This window comes from Sus scrofa, chromosome 15 (genome assembly GCF_054392235.1).
Source record: "Sus scrofa isolate SSC_HxYL_T2T_F1_AM1 chromosome 15, Sscrofa_HxYL_maternal_Yorkshire_Landrace_v2.0, whole genome shotgun sequence".
NCBI lineage: Eukaryota > Metazoa > Chordata > Mammalia > Artiodactyla > Suidae > Sus > Sus scrofa.
In genome coordinates, this window is record NC_139397.1 from 144,993,055 (window position 1) to 145,010,808 (window position 17,754).

The window sequence follows — 17,754 nt, forward strand, 5'->3', positions numbered from 1 at the left end:
GGTTCCACCTGGCACCCTGCTCTAGGGGCCTTTCCAATTCTAAGGTCGCAGATTTCATTTACTATTTGTGACTCTATTTGTAGACTAAGGTCAACAAATTTAGTAAATCTGCCTAATTTCATAATTTTCAGCTACGTCAATTCAGGAACTGTCATCCACCCTTCCTGTTTTTCTTTTAACACGTCAATGTGGCCTCACAGCCCCATCAAAATTCTGTATATTCATTCACCTACATAGCATAGGCCACTAAACACAAGTGAAAATCCCAACAAGTCTGAAACTCCATGAACAGCCATACAGCATCCTCACAGACAAGGCTTTTAATAAGAATTTTTTATTCCAATTTTGAAGACAAACCTGACAAAACTGATTATCTGGTTACACAGCCCAAAATAAATTAGAGGCAATATATTAGAAAGAGAAGTTGCTGCCACAGACGGGGTCACTGACAGAAGCACACAGACTGACCCCTGATATGGGAAGAAGCAGGAAAATTTGTAAAAGGGGAGAAAAAATGTGGAACCAACATGTCAGCCATGTGGGGCCACTAGACGAAAGAGGGACCACACGCTACGCCTTCCGATCACTTGGCGGTTGTTGTAGTTATGGAATAACCCATCACTGATGCTCTTAGGACCACAAGAAGGCCAAATGATGTTCTGTATGTTCTGCTGACACTATATATAGTGCACTGAGGGGCCATTCCTTTAAAATGACTGCAAAAAAACATCAGGATTTAAAGACAAAAGTGTAGGTACCTGGAAAACTCATTTCAAGTAACATCGCATACTAGGAAAATGGTGGGAACCATATTTTTTAAAAATTAAATAACAGTGGATACAAAATCACTATAGGGATTTCCAGTCTGATTATTTTTACATGTATTAATCTATTAAACTATTTCATGGAACACCTGAAACGAATGGATGTGTGCTAATAGCCTATTTGCCTGTAAGTAAAACATGTATTTGCTTCCACTTCTAAACAGAAGAAGCAAATGAAAACGTCATATATATACATATATATACATTTATGAACATTCTGTAGGAAAATCATAAGATTATCTTCAGGATCATTTTGAGGCCACTATGCATAAATAATAATTAAGAGTGATAAGGCAACTATTACCACCCTGTGCCAATTGCCATATCAAGAAACTTACACACTTTTCCTTTGAGAATGTCACAACCAGCCCAATTTACATACATACACTGAGACCCAGAGAGGTGAAATAACTCACCTAAGGTCTCAGAGCTGGGGAGTGGTAGAGCCAGATGTAGAACAGAGATCTCATTCTCAAAACCCTTCCTCTTAACCACCATGGAATGAATCAAAGACAGAAGGAGCAACAAAAGAGCAGGTGACAAATGGGGGAGAAAAAGCATCCAAAGCAATCAGAAGAAAGAAGGAAACTCAGGATCCTGTGAGCAGAGATCCCTGCTACATCCAAGCATTGTATAGCACTTAAGTTCTGTCCATAATGTAAATCAAAAAACTTACACAACAGCAGCTAACTAACATCTACTGTGTGCTGAGTGTGTACCAGGCACTTGAAATATATTAACTCATTTAATCCTTCCAACATACCTACAAGGGAGACACTATCATTATTGCCATTTTATGGACCAGGAAACTGAGGTCCCGATGGTTTCAGTGCCTTGGTTTTTAGTGTGAAGTCACTCACAAAGGACAAGCCTAGTTCATGCTCATTCAAAGGACGGCCCCATTAGGACACCATCAAAGCCTCAAGGGGGCCAGGGAAAGAAAACCGCCCCAGGACTTCGAAGGCTTGAAGGTCACAGCTGGCAGATGTATGAACGTGGACAGTCGGCTAAGAGCTGTGATTGAAGGGATAGATCATTTACAGAGCATCTGCATATATTTTATTGAATGAATGGAAAGATGGATGAACAGGGGGCTCAACACTGCTGATGGTTTCAAACGTGTGACACTGTAAAACCTTATCCCCTCCTCCAGTATCTTTGAAGATACTATCATATGAAAATAGGAATGACTGATAATAGTTTTACATTGGTTACTAGTACTTAACAAAGCTACTTCTCAGCAGTCTAATCGCCAGGTGGTCTTTCATGCGGGTCTCTTAGAAATGGAAGCCAACTGTGTTGGCTTGTTCTGCCTTTGACAGGTTAATCTGGTCTGGAAGAGGAGAACCAGGTTTTAAATAAGAAAAGTGGCCTAGGTTTTGAAATCTGTCCATCTTGGCTTCATGTTCTGCCCCTGTGCCTTTCCAGCTGCTTAGTACAAGGCCAGTTTCCTCTGTCTCTAAGCCTGAAAATGTGGCTAATCCTAGAACTTAACTCATAAGGTTGTTTAGGATTGCGTAAGAGATTGCATAAAAGGCATTTAGCAGAGTTCCAGGTGTAGAGTAAATAGCTTACATGGGTCAGCCAACATTAACGTTATTTTGAACCCTAAGAATTCATGATTCTATGGCAATGAGTTGATGGATAAGTCAATTAACCTTCTTTTCTAGTTTCTCCTTCCGTGGGTCATTCTCAACCAGCTTCGCTATTCTCTCCTCACCATTGTTTTGAACAAGGAAAAACTTTGTGAGATCAGGTAATTGCAGATACTTTTATCATTAGAAAATGAGAGGAAGAGAAAAATCACCAGGGTGAAGGTTCTTCACATGTGAGCAAGCAGATTCATGGAGCAAATATGGAACTCGTGGAAACTTTACCCTGAACTAACATGACTTGGTGGGGCATACCCCCAACTGTGGTTGTTGCTGCAGCACAGGCTCAGCAAACCCCTCCTGGGCCTGAATGTGGGTAAGAGAAGGACATCGTTCTCAAGAGATGCAACGAATAGAAAATAACGGAAACGGAATAAATCCAAAAGCAGTGAAGGAACTGTCATCAGGAAGGGTTGAGCAAAACCAGACAGTAACTCTTATCATTTCATGTCTTTCAGACATCTTTTTGGCTCCAGTGACTTTCATATCAGACTTAAAATTATGGATAACACGTGTTACCATCCACACACTGGCCTCACCATCGACAGTCTCCTCACCCCAACCCATTAAATATCCTCCCTTTAGTTTCAGCCCAGCATCCCTTTTAAAATGGGCTGATGTCAATCACCTTACTCTGTGCAATGAAATGAGGCACAGAACAGAGGCAGAGCATCGCTCTGTGGTGCTGAGTGCTTGGCTGGGTGCTCTTAGCTTTCCTGGCAGAGATCCCTGCATAATCCTGGGAGAAACACCAGCCTTGTGCAATGATGGGATGCTGGTTCCTTGAGAAGTGTTATGGGCTGAACTAGGTTCCCCCAGAATTCATTTGCTGAAACCCCAAACCCCCATACCTCAGAATGTAATGTATTTGGAGATATGGTCTTTAAAGACGTGATGAGATTAAAATGAGATGGTTAGAGTGGGGCCCTACTCCGGTAGGACTGGTGTCCTTATGGAAAACAAAGAGATGCCAAGGATGTGTGAGCACAGAGGCAAGACCATGAAGGACACAGCCACAGAGAGAGGCCTCAGCAGAAACTGAACCTGCCAACACTTTACTTTCGGATGTCTAGCCTCCAGGACAGTAAGAAACAAATGTCTGATATCTGAGCTATTCAGTCTGGTATTTTGTTATGACAGCTCTAGCAGATCAATGCAGAACTTTATATGAGTTTCCAACAATAAGCGAATTTCTCAACAACCACAAGACAACGTGTTTTAGTATTACAGCTATTCAAAGCAATATGATAAATAATAACTATGTAAATACATGTGGCATGGAATTTATTGCAATAACATTAATGTCTTTTTTTTTTCTAGGGCTGCACCTGCAGCATATGGAACTTCCTGGGCTAGGAGTCGAATCAGAGCTGCAGCCATAGGCCTACACCACAGCCACAGCAGCACAGGCTCCTCAATCTACTGAAGGAGGCCAGGGATCAAACCTGAATCCTCACAGAGGCAACATTGGTCCTTTACTCACTGAGCCACACAGGAACTCCTGCAATAACTTCCTAATGTATCTCCTTGCAGTCCATCTTTTCCCCATTTCAGTATACCACTGTTAAAATAAAGTCTTCCCAAAGCACTCTTCCTGCTCAGCAACTTCCACCGGCTTCTTGTTCCCAACCGAATGAAACTCCCCTGAAAGGCCCTGGAGATTCTGGCCCCGGACACTGCCTCTCCAGCCAAGCCTCCTGCAATACTCCCTACACTTACCATAGCCTCCAAGAGGACTGCCTGCTGCCACCTGGACACCGCTGGATTTGTCCTTACTCCTTGCCTTTCTTTTTTGCTTAACCTGGAGCCTATGGACCTCTAGAACTCAGAAGGCTCCAAAGCTCTAAGACTCCACTGAAATTCTATGCAAATATTCATATATCTCTACATATGAGCATTTTTTTTCCAGAAAGAGTGTTCATAATTCTCATCAGATTTTCAAAGAACTTGACAAAATTGAATTTTACTTGAGCCCTGTGGTCCTGGGAAACAGTGATGGCTGAGAAACTCCAACCTGTGCTGTTCTAGGAAACCACTTACTGCAAAGAACCACCTTCTACATATGACTTACATCTAACACTTGCTAATGACAAGGCCAGTCACAGCCCCTCCAAATGCCCATTCTTTGGCTGATAAATGATTAGCTGACCTGAACTGTCTCCACGGACCAATGTGGACAAAATCTGCTAACTTGACTTGACCAAACTCTAGTCAGGCGTTCCCCCCTGCAGACCTCTGAATGTTGGTGCAGCCTCAGCCTGAGCCGGCATCGGAATACAGAACCATCTCTTTAAGGGCTCCTGACTACAAGGTTAGCAGCTCAATTGAGCAACCCTATTTGCTGCGGTCCAAATCCCCAGGACCTCAGAATGTGATCTTATTTGGAAATAAGGTCTTTGTGGATGTAATTAGATAAAATGAGGTCATGCTAATTAGTGTGGGGCCTGATCCAACATGACTGGCAAGCCTGCAGGAAGAAGAGACACGCAGACACACAGGGAGAACAGCGTCTGAAGGCGCGGGCAGAGACGGCTTCTATAGGATCACTGGCCATCACAAGAGCTAGGAGAGGGGCCTGAAACAGATTCTCCCTCGCAGCCTCCAGAAGGAACCAACCCAACACTTTGATTTTGAACCTCTAGCCTCCTGAACTGTGAGCAAACACATTTCTACTATTTGGAAGCATCCAGTTTGTGGCACTTTGACAGCAGCCCTAGTAAACTAGCACAGGAAAAAAAAAAAAAAAAAAAATCTGCTCTTGGAGTTCCCTGTTGTGGCTCAGCAGGTTAAAAACTCAACTAGTCTCCGTGAGGAGGTGTGTTCGATCCCTGGCCTCGCTCAGTGGGTTAAGGATCTGGCCTTGCCACAAGCTAACGCAACATCTTAAATCAACTATACTTCAATTTAAAAAAATGGCTTTAAGAGATTCTCAAAACATTTCTCCATAAGCAAAAATACAAAATCTTCCTAGACCCCAGCAACTTAACAGAGCATAAAATAGTCCCCGTCTTAAATACAGCAGGGTGTTCTAATTTCAAAGAGATCAGGTGTGTTTGCAGCACGCCATCCGCAGTTTCCACTAGTATGAAAATAACTTGAAATCGTCTTTCTCTCTGCATTTTTTGGGCTGTGACATGAAGCCCTCACTCCCAGGCAGTCTTGACAGTCAGACTGGAGTTACATCACACACTTTTGTATTTGTGTACATTTCTGGAGGCTACACACAATTAACATTTCAGATAATGCCCCTTAATTCTCTCCCTGCTGAGGTGAGCTCAGTGTGCTCCAAGACACCAATTTCTATTACTTCTTTTTTAGTCAGTTTCCTCCGATTGCTAATATGCAAGCAAATCTCTTGAAGTCTTTCTATGGGAGAGTAAGACATCTACTCTTATTTCATTTTATTATCTCGAAGATAAACAAGACTATATGAGAATTTTCCAGGATGGTGGCATTTCTTTAAAATAGACCCCTAAGCCCTGGGCGAAAATAAGAAATTGCAACCAAACCAAAGAAAATCGTATAAAGCCAATTCAGAAAAATCTACTTCCCCAAGGTAGTTCTCTTTTATTTTATTCTCATGGAAACTCAGTGAGGGCTGGGAGGGGGTGGAAGGAGAGAGGAGGAGAGACAGGGTATGAATAATTGAATGCAGCTGAGAGCAGCTCTTATTCTTCCCAAGGGTCCCTCTTTCCACTCTTTGAATTCCCTACTTCTCTCACCACCACTGCCCTCCCGCCTTCGCTGACGTCTTCATCAACCCAGCCTCCGCCACAGCTCAGATAGAACAGAACCATCGCAGCCAGAATGGAGGGTGAAGGTCACAGTCATTGTCAAAGGCTGCAAGACTAAGGAGATGGAGGCAGAGGAAGGGCTCAAGAGCCAGAGGAAAAGCCCACTTTTTGCATAGGTAGGATTTACACTGGAAACCAACATGGAGCCGCTTCTCAGAAAGCTTACAAGGTTGTAAGTCAGGTTATCAGGAAGAGATATAAATTATTGAGAAGATAAATCCAAGTTTGAATCAAGACGACAGGCTGCAGGATATGCCAGGAACACTGTCCCCAGAACAATGTAAGGTTCGGAAGCACGAGCGAATGCTTAAAGGGGAGTTCCCATTGTGGCTCAGCAGGTTAAGGGCCCAAGGTTGTTTCTGTGAGGTTGCAGGTTCAATCCCTGGCCTTGCTCAGTCAGCTGAGGATCCACAAGCCATAGTGTAGGTCACAGATGCGGCTCGGATCTAGTGTTGCCATGGCTGTGGTGTAGGGCAGCAGTTGCAGCTCCAATTCAACCCCTGGCCCAGGAACTTCCATATGCTGCAGATGGAGCCTTTAAAAGAAAAAAAAAAAAAAGAAGAATGCATAAAGTAGCACTGAAGACCAGCTAAAGAATTCCAACTGAGATAGACTGGAATGAGAGAGCTGAAACCTTGTTGGAGATTTTAAACAGCCCACAGGCTTGGGGGGAGTCTAGAAGAGCCATCCACTGTGTAAGTCTGATGACAACGGCTGGACCAGAAGTTTCTGTTTATTCCAAGGGCTGAATGGAAAATACTGAATAATACGGAAACACATCAGCTATTCAAACCATTATATTCAACTCCATAAAATTGATCAGAAGCTAATATATATTTTACAAGCTAAGCAAAACAGGTATAAACTGTTTTTTTTTTAAATTATAGGCACAGGAGAGCTAGACAAATCACAATTTTTTTTAATGTTTTCTCCTATTTGCCTGTACTACCATTATTTAAGGCCTTTTCTTCAGACCTTTTAAAAAATTCAAACACATTACCAAAAGCAGTTACAGAGAATCAAGCAATTACAGAGAATCAGTGCAACTTTTATTGTAAAAGCCTAATGATAGGGAAAAAATCATATTGGAGCTATAAAAAGGCAGCATTTTCCTTTCCCACATTTGCCTGTTTGGGAAATAATACCAGCTTTCCATGTATGAAGGCGAATCAATAAATCCATACATTCAACAAAAAGCCACTTGTTGTTATTAGATATTTTCATTGATTCACCATAAAGGCTGGACATCCTCCCAAGTTGTCTTTTCACTCCAACTAAATAGGGAGGAGTTCAAATATTGAAACTGTCTTTGAATGTAGTCCATATATTTTTGCCACATTAATGAAAACGAGATCATGCAGAAATGTCCATTTGAGAATAAGAGAAAGCCTCCCAACTCAACTCACCTTTTAAAAATATGAAAGTGTTTTAGAGCTGATGCGAACCACAGAAATCATTGAACTGACCCCATTATCAATCAGGTTAAAAAACAGGTCATAAGGGTTTAAATAACTCACCCAAAATTCCAGAGCAGGCAATGCAATTTTTTCTTCTTTTCACTAAAGCACACTGTCTCAATGAATTTACCAGGATACTTCTTTGAATGCACAGTAAATCTTTCAAGTACCTCAGCTTGGACTTAATTACCCCTCAAATCTGCTCCCAGGAACAATGCTTGGTCCCAAACCTAAACATGAAACTGGTGATGCTTCTACTCTTTCAATTCTTCTCTGCACAAGTGCCTAGAGAGTGCCTACTGCAAGTGTATGTGTGTCTCACAGCAGGTCACCTACAATCAAATGGCTCCACTTATTTCACAGCTTTAGAGATAATGGGCTTTGGCTAATGAAGCCTTTTCCTAATGTTAATAAAAACTCAATCATTTGGTACCCAAACTTCTAGCCTTCTGTTATAACCTGCTTAGTTCTGGAGGAAAACAATTCTTAAATATTTAAAGCCAATAAACGGGTATTTACTAGCCATTAACAATGACTAAAACCACGGAAGGAAAGAAAGACACAAAGAGTGCGTGAAAAGAGCCATGACTGATTAGAATGCCCTGTGGGAGAAAGGGAGGTCTGATGAATAGGTGATGCTTTATAAATGGTGCTTGTTTACTGAAGAGTCGAGACATGGAGAGAGCAAGTTCTGAACAGAAAGACAAGCGATGAGAAGGAGGAGACCCATTCCCGGAGCCATTAGTGTACTGACATGAGCAGTATGACTGGGGAAGAGGAAATGAGAGAAGGAGGAAGGAAGACAGGAAAAGCAGGTGGCAGGAAGGAACACCAGAGTCTGGGAGGGGTCAGACGTTGGAACTGCAATGGTAGTGATGAGCTATGACAGATCCTACTTTCCAAGATGGCACAACAATGGCTCCCATTCAGCATCCTCTTCTGCAATATGACTCTCCTCTTTCCCATCAGGAGCTAAAGTCTTTTCTCTACATTCTTGAATATGAGTGAGCTGATGGCTGCTGGGACCAATAAAGCAAGGAGCAAGTAAAAGAATACCAGTTCCAGGAAGGCTTTTACCTGGCCAGGTAGCTATTGATTTCTGCCTCTCAGAATCCACCACAAGGTGAGAAGCCTAAACCACATGGGGGCGCCATGAAGCACGAGAGCTCAAGGTTGGAGATGGCGGGGGGCGGGCAGGGGGAACAGGCTGAGAGCACCGAGGCTCCAGATTTATGAGGATAGAAGCCATCTTAGCAGTGGATCTTCAGCCCCAAGACTCCAGGTGACACTTCATGGATCCGAGATAAATGTCTCAACAGAGTCCTTCCAGAACTCCCAACCCACAAAATCCTAAGCAAAATAAAATGGCAGTGTTAAGCAAATAAATTTTGGAGTAATGTACTACACAGAAATAGATACCGAAAACAGTGAGAGCACCATAGTGACAGTTAAGCCTTACAAAGCAGCAATGGTTGACAGATTTTGAAATGATGGATCTTTTTTCCAAAAGCCAACTTCTTCAGAACCGAAAAAGATGAAACAGGATAAAGCCAGAGGTGCGCTGATTTGGGGGACAAGGTGGCAGGAGCCCCAGGAGCTCTGGACTGTAGTGCCGTTCGATCCCAGAGCTAATTCATTCTGAACATGTCAGCTCCACAGAGAGGACCCACAACACTCACCCAAGAAGCCCTGTCTCCTAAGACAATATAAATAAAAACAAAATCAACCGAGGGAACCTAATCAAACTTATAAGCTTTTGCACAGCAAAGGAAATCACTAAAAAAACAAAAAAACAACCTACAGAATGGGAAAAAGTAGTTGCAAATGATGCAGCCAACCAGGGCTTAATCTCCGCAATATACAAATAACTCATCCAACTCAACAACAAAAAAATAACCCAATCAAAAAATGGGCAGAAGACCTAAACAGACATTTCCCCAAAGAAGACATATAGATGGCCAGTAGCACATGAAAAAATGGTCGAAATCACTAATTATCAGAGAAAGGCAAATTAAAACTACAATTAGTTACCAACTCACACCAGTCAGAATGGCCATCATTAATAAGTCTACAAATAACAAATGCTGGAGAGGGTGTGGAAAAAAAGGAATCCTACTCCACCACTGGTGGAAATATAAATCGGTACAACCAAGATGGAGAACAGTACAGAGGTTCCTCAGAAAACTGAATATAGAACTACCATACTGATCCAGCAATCCCACTCCTGGGCATCAAAAACTTTCATTCAAAAAGATACATGCAGTACTATTTGCAATAGCCAAGACATGGAAGCTACCTAAATGTCCATCAACAGATGAATGTATTAAGAAGATGTGGTATATACACACAATGGATTACTACTCAACCATAAAAAAGAATGAAATAAAGCCATTTGCAGTGACATGGATGCAACTAGAGAGTCTCATACTAAATGAAGTAAGTGAGAAAGAAAAAGATAAATACCATATATCACTTATATGCAGAATCTAAAATATGGCACAAACCAACCAACCTATCTACAAAACAGATGAACAGATATAGAGAACAGAAGTGGGGGTTGTTAAGGGAAGTGGAGAGAGAGGGGGATAGACTGGGAATTTGGGGTTAGCAGATGAAAACTATTACATTTAAAATGGATAAGCAATGAGATCCTACCATATACAGCACAGGGTAAGATATCCAGTCTCGTGATAGAACATGATGGAAAATAACATAAGGAATGTTTGTGTGTGTGTATATATATATATGACTGGGTCGCTCTGCTGTACAGCAGAAATTGGCACGACATTGTAAATCAACTATACTTTAATTAAAAGAAAAAGGAGGATTTCTCTTTGTGGCGCAGCAGAAACGAATCCGACTAGGAACCATGAGGTTATGGGTTCGATCCCTGGCCTCACTCAGTGGGTTAACAATCTGGTGTTGCCATGAGCTGTGGTGTAGGTCACAGACGTGGCTTGGATCCCCCATTGCTAGCTCCAATTCGATCCCTAGCCTGGGAACTTCCGTATGCTGCGGGTGCGGCCCTAAAAAGCAAAAAATTTTTTTAATTTTTAAAAATTTAAAAAATAAAAGAAGTAAAAGCAGAAGCAGAAGAAACAGAAGAAGCATAAAAGGAAGAAGAAGAGGAAGAAGAAGGAGGAGGAAAAGGAGAAGAAGGAGAAGAAGAAGCCCTGACTGTGACCCAACTCACCAAGACAGCATCTGGATGCAGGTGGAAAGCTCCAAATCTTGGCCTCTGCAGACAGAGGGTACCAGGTCCTAATATTAGGTAGGAGAAGCCAGGACATAAAAGATACTGCCCTTAGACTAGCTGCTTCCTTGTGTTGGAGCTGATCACTGACTCTTCCAGCTCTCATTCTGCATACTTCCTTTAATTTATTTTCAGATAATCTTCATTCAGAGTCCTTAAAAGACACCAGCAATTCCTCACTCTGCTCCTTCCCCTTTCCTCCAACTTCCCTTTACTCTCCTTTGCTCTGAGTGAGAAAAGGGAGAAAAAGAAATGGGAAACGCTTTTGCATGACAATTGAATGATTGCCCTCTGAATCCAAACTCTCCAGATTTCTGCCCTAAATTTGCCAATCACTAGCTGGGCCACTGTGCCTCCACTGTCTAAGCTGTAAAATGCATGTGATAATAATAGAATCCTGCTCGTAGCATTGATGCAGTACTTAAATGATTAATATGTGATTGTCAGGGCTCCAGAAATGTTAGGTCATGATTATCATCCTAACTAAAGCTTACAGCTTTCCAATGCTCTAGTAGGGAGAGCTCTGTAGGTAACATCTGAGATGTACTATAGATAAGTATGCTTCAGCCCCAAGTACAAGACTCTCTACACATTTTTATTAGCCTCACAAAGACTCTCTTGACATCTGACTAAGGAGGACTCACTAAGGCAACTCAACAGCTCTGCAATCACTATACTGAGGCCTCACTGGGCGGAAGTGCTAAGGAGAGATTTCGGAATGGTTGCCCCCATTGGGGTCGGTCAAGTTAGGGACGCCAGGGCACGGGTTTGAATGCGCCAGCCCTTAAAGGACCCTCAAGCAAGGAGTTTGGTGTATCAGAGAGACAGAGAGCCATGGGCTTCCAGTCTCCCAAACTGAACCTCTTCCTAGATAAGACCTGGAGAATGGCAAAGTGAAATGTCGGTGGAATGACTGCATTGATTCATTTTTCCCTGCATCACAGCAAAACTGACAAAAACAAGTTTATGTCTGAAAACCACATCCATCTCCACATCTAGTGAAAGGGCAAAGGAGAAAAACAAAAGTAAGTTGCTTAGTCTCTCAATGACTCAGCTGCCTCATCTGCAAAATGGGGATAATAACAGCATCTACCTCACAGGATTAAGAATTAAATTAGCTAAGAAAAAGGACTGCCAAAGGTAAGACATCAAATGTCAGCTAGGATTATTTTTATTATTGGCATTATCATTGATTCTGTATCAAACAATAAAATAATTCTGCCAACCCTACTAATTAAAGCACTATAGAACATTTTGAGCTAATATAAATTATTCTGTCAATATACAGAGCTATGATTGAATAAAATGTTAGCAGCAAAGGCAAGGATGTTGGGTGCAAGATAGTGATTTTAGCTGATAAGGATGAAAAGTCAAACACTGCATCATTTCAATACCGATTTAACGTTAGAGAAAGGACGCCAACCTCCAAGGGTTCCTAGAAAGAGTGCTCTTTGGAGGGAAGGGATAAATTAGGAGATTTGGGGTTAATACATACACACTCCTCTCTATAAAACAGATAACTAACAAGGACCTGCTGTAGAGCACTGGGAACTCTACTCAGTATCCTCTGATAACCTATATGCAAAAAGAATCTGGAAAAGAATGGGTACATCCCTATGTGTAACTGACTCATTTTTCTGTACACCTGAAACTAACACAACTTTGTAAGTCAACTACACTCCAATAAAATTAAAAAGGAAAAAAAAAAAATAAAGAATGCTCCTACAGAAGGCTGCGCAAATTCAAAGTTACTCATGATTTCTATCAACATCTCACAAAACATTGAGTAGGAGATTCTGACACATGCATTCTAAAGCTAAATAAACACTAACCATAATATATCGTTTGCATACTAAACATCTAGCAGCGCACAAAGAAAACCTGGAATGGAGATTGAACGAGGAAAGCATTTGAAGCCGTCAATTCTACAAACATGTACCAGGTTCATCTCCTTGATAAAGGACTAATAGATGTCTGTTTTTCCAAAATTAATATGCAGATTTCACTCATGTACAATCAAAACTCAAGTAGGATTTTTGGGGAGATGGGGTAGGTGAAACTCACTGGACACTTTTCACACATGAACACTTTTCTTATAAAAAATGGGGAGCACAAGGACATAAAATTCTAACAGGACCACAGAACTGCATCCAATTGTGGTATTAATATGACAAGTCCAGATCACTGAAACAGAAATACCAGTCCAGAAAGTATGCTAAGTAAGAAACAAACCAGTATTCACAGCAAAGTGCTAGCCTAGCACCTTTCTTACCTAAAGCAATAAGAAAAACATGAGGCCCAAACACTCAAGGGATCTAAAAAGATAATTCACAAAATAAAATCTCTAAAAAAAAAAAAAATATGAATCAGGGAAGACGTTCAAGCTTACCAGTAATTAAAAATGCAAATTAAAACAAGATATCTTCTTTCCCTACTTAATCATCGAAAGTAAATAAATTAATAATGAGGACGATTAGATCAAATGTCAGCAAGTGTTCAATGAAACAGCTGCTCTCAACATGTCTATCTATGCCATTGTAAACGGGTAGACCCTTTGGGGAAACCTACTAGGCCATAAGTAAACAAGTGGCATAAAATAGCTTTAATTTAATATGGGAAAAGTTATAAGTTCAACATCAAACCCAAAAAAAATTTAATAGAACATTTGGAGAAAACTCAACGTGTGACATGAGAGAAATGGTTAGGCCAATTATGATACAATCACCACACAGAATACTGTAACCACTAAAAGTCACGAACTCTCTAAAACAACATGGAAAAATATGAACAATGGCAGGTTAAGTGAAGAAGCAGGATATAAAATCATTCATGGACTGTGTTTATAACTTTGTTAAATATGTTGAATATTAACAGGGGATAAACAAAAATCTCAAGTTGTGTTTAGGTTATGAGTCCTTTTCTCTTGTAATGGTACAATCCCACTTTAGTAATGCAAAAATAAAAGATTTTTTAAAGCCCTACGTAATTAAAAGAATAAAACTTCTTTATAGAAAAGCCAAAGTGAATCTAAAGTAATAAAACCAATGGTTTAAAGTTTTAGGACACTGAAACTAAACCCCAAATATTAAAGGTAACACAAGGACACACGAGAAATCTGAAGCTGTTCAGGGTGGTGCAGAAACAGCAAGGCTCCTTCCCAGCCTGGGTAAGCAGGCCTACCCAGCAGCCCCAGTCAATGGCTATCCCAGTGGGAGAGGGGACGGCAGCGCCCAAGCCACCCTACTTTCTGGCCCTGCTGGGTCAAGGAACCCACATCCAAAAGAGGCACGTTCCATCCGCCCTGTCTCTGGGCAAGGCTGGACCTCCCCTTGGACTCCTACTTTCAGGGAGCTTAATTCAGGTCACAGGAGGGGCCAGGGACAACAGCTCCTTCATGTACCCAGCAAAGAGCCTGAAGCACAGAGGCCCTGGAGCTACTAAGCACATTACCAATGGCCTGAAAACACAAGACACCGAATATCTAACCCAAGGAAAAGAAAATGTGCCGAAGATTCTGATTGTAAGGAGTAAATTATAAACTCCAACACACAGCATGCTATGACTCTGACCTCGACCAGAGACAGTGCCACACAGAAACAGCCTAGGAAAAATATAAACAACAGCTGGTTAAGGGAGAAGGCAGGATATAAAATTAAAAGTAGACTATGATCATAACTTCATTTAAAATTTTTGAACAAATATGAAGAGAGAATAAGCAAAAAAAATTGTAATAGTGCTTGAGTTATGGATTCTTTGTTTCTCTTTTTTTTTTTTTTAATTTAGCCAAACTGTCTCTGAAATGATGATGCCAATTCACTTTGTAAGGAAGAAATCAACAGGCAGGAAGTAAAATCTCCCGGGTTATATACTAGAAGGAGGCAGAACCAAGACTCGCCCTCCAGTCTTCTCATTCCCCATAGAAAATTCATTCTACTCTCAATACACCTGTGCAGTACGTCTCCCTTAACTAGAAACTGGAATTACTAAACTACTACCCAAAGAAGAGAAAAACAGAAAAGCAATCCTTTTTGTAATGATATATTTACATTTGTTTGTGGTGAATTATGTTCTCTTTGGGACTGATGATATAATAAGACTCAGAGAAATCACTTTTTCTGGAAGAAAACAGATTGGCGTTCACAGTCTGGGCAAAAATGGGGACCAGGGAATTGCCCATCTTTTCTGCTCCGGTGGCTTCACCAGGCTGCTGGCCCAAAAGAGTCTGTCGTCACCATGGCAACCTGGCACAGCATCTTCCAGGAGGCCGGGAAGAGGGGCCTGCCTCCCTTGTCGCTCCCACTGGCCGTCTGCTCAGGCTGTTCCCTCACCTGAAATGCCCTTTTCCCTTCTACCAATGGAAACTCTTAGGGTCCAGCCCAAATCCTTCTTCCATAAAATCTTCTTCAAAGTCCCACTGTCTTTACTTCTCCTTGAGGGAAAGGGATTGAAGGAGGGCAGGAGGGAGAGACTAAAGGCAGTTAGAAAGAGAAAAAGAAATTGGGACAGTTTTGCGGTTTTGGTGAACAGGATGCACTGCACGACCTATTGAACCAACCGCCAATTTTAAAATCACCAGATCTTGAAAGTTCCCATTGTGGCTCAGTGCTAACAAGCCTGACTAGGAACCATGAGAATGCAGGTTCGATCCCTGGCCTCCCTCGGTGGGTTAAGGATCTGGCATTGCTGGGAGCTGTGGTGTAGGTTACAGATGCGACTTGGATCTGCTGTGGCTGTGGCTGTGGTGTAGGCCGGCAGCTGCAGGTCCGATTTGATGCCTAGCCTCGGAACTTCCATATGTCATGGGTGTGGCCCTAAAAATAAATAAATAAATAAAATAAAACCACCAGATCTTGACACTTTTTATTGCCTGTTCACAAGGCCCATAAAAGCACCATATTCTTAACTCCTCTGTGCGATAATAATTGTATCACTAACACCACCACCAAGAATAATACTTTTTTTGTGTCTTTTTAGGGCTGCACCCTTGGCATATGGAAGTTCCCAGGCTAGGGGTCAAATGGGAGCTGCAGCTGCCAGCCTACACCACAGCCACGGCAATGCAGTATCTGAGCCACATCTGTGACCTACATCACAGCTCCCAGCAACGAGGGATCCTTAACCCACTAAGTGAGGCCAGGGATTGAACCCAAGTCCTCATGGATACTAGTCAGGTTTGTTACTTCTGAGCCACGACAGGAACTCCCAAGAACAGTATTTTTATAGCATTTACCATGCAGCAGGCACTGTTCTGTGCACTTTACATGTATGAGCTGATTTAATCCTCAGAAAACTCTCTGAGGGTTATTTTATACAAAAATAGTTTTAATTTCATTTATATATTTATCTTTTTGTTTAATTTTATCTTAAACAACATTTATAGAGGAGGAAACCAAGGCACAGAAAGGTTAAGTAATTTGTCCTCAGTCACACAGCTCAGAAAGGCAAAGCAGTAATTTGAACCCGTGCAGTCTGACTCCAGAGGCTGCATTTCCATGGCACACTATAATGCCTCCAGGACGTTGTCTGCTGGAGCATAATGCTTGCACCTGCCTATTCAGCTTGGCATTTTCCTGAGTAAAGAAAAATGGGAATAGCTTCCTGACAAACCTCTGACCTGCACCACACACGATTCTCCCCAGACAGAACAGCTGCACACAAAACCCCTGAGTCAGGAGTGCCCTGGTCCCAAGCCAGGCAGGTGGACAGAGCTGCCAAGTCGTAGGAAAGACCGGTTTCCACTGGCAGAAAGGGGTTCACATCAGGCCCAATGGATGAACAAAAGCCACCCTCAGGAGACAAGAAAGAAATGAACAGGGAATGCTGAGGGGGGAAGACAGAGTGAGTTAGCAGTCACAGAATTAGGAAGGACCTAATTCAAGCCCTGAATTTTACAGAGGAAGAAACCAAGGCTCAGAGAAAGACTTGCCCACGATCAGTGACAATGACAGGAACTACAAACTGTTTCCCCAAATCTGCTTTGCTCCTCCCCCCACCCCACCCCCGCCCCCCCACCCCGTACACCAATGGACTACATTTCCCAGCCTCCCTTGCAGCTGAGTAGTCACGTGACAGTGGTGTCACCAATGGAATGGAAGAGGAAGATGCTGGAGTTACTTCCAGGCCTGACATTCAAACCACACCCCCTACTGCACCTTCAGGCTCCATCTCCTTCCAATGACCAGAATCAAACCTCTGTGTGACCCTGGATAAAACTGCAGAGCTGTCTTTAACCTGGTCCCTGAATAACTGAGGAGAGCAGACACCTTCCAAAAAAAGGAATGAAATCAACCATCACCACCTGGAACTGGCCTGAACTGTCATTACCTTCTGGAGAAGCCTTTACATGTTTGGGTCAATTTGTTACCTCACTCATCACACCCTAAGTAAGGAAAAGTCCCAGCCAATCTTCCCTGACCCACTGGTACCCCCTCAAAACACACAGTTGCACCCCATGACTTATTAATTTATAAAATAATAATATAATGTCTACTCAACCCCATCAGTTTGGGATCGTTGGATCAAGAATCTAAAGTTACAAAACACAAGTCTCCTTGTATTTTGTTTTAGTTGACATTAACTCATTAGCAATTAGTTCAATTTGATATGAAAAATGCTTTACTCTTGGCCCACAGTGGCTTATACCAACTTGCCGATTGTGAAATTTTCAGGAACTTTGTGAGCCAGTTGTTAAATACAGCCATTACTAAAAATTAAACGAACTTATAATTAAATAAATTATATTAAAAGCAAAGGCAATAAACACTCAAGTTATTT

The 17,754-nt window shown here is 41.9% G+C and overlaps 1 protein-coding gene across 2 annotated transcripts in view; it reads right to left on the reverse strand.

Annotated features, from left to right (window-relative positions):
- DNER (delta/notch like EGF repeat containing) overlaps nt 1-17,754 on the reverse strand; it is a 337,447-nt gene that overhangs the window by 240,610 nt on the left and 79,083 nt on the right. Inside the window, exon 1 of one of the 2 annotated variants that reach the window (XM_085000656.1) lies at nt 10,921-11,212. The exons of the other annotated variant lie outside the window; for it this stretch is intronic. The gene's annotated coding sequence lies outside the window, so the exon portion shown is untranslated. Of the gene's footprint in view, nt 1-10,920; nt 11,213-17,754 lie in introns of those variants that run through there. 2 annotated transcript variants of the gene reach the window in all.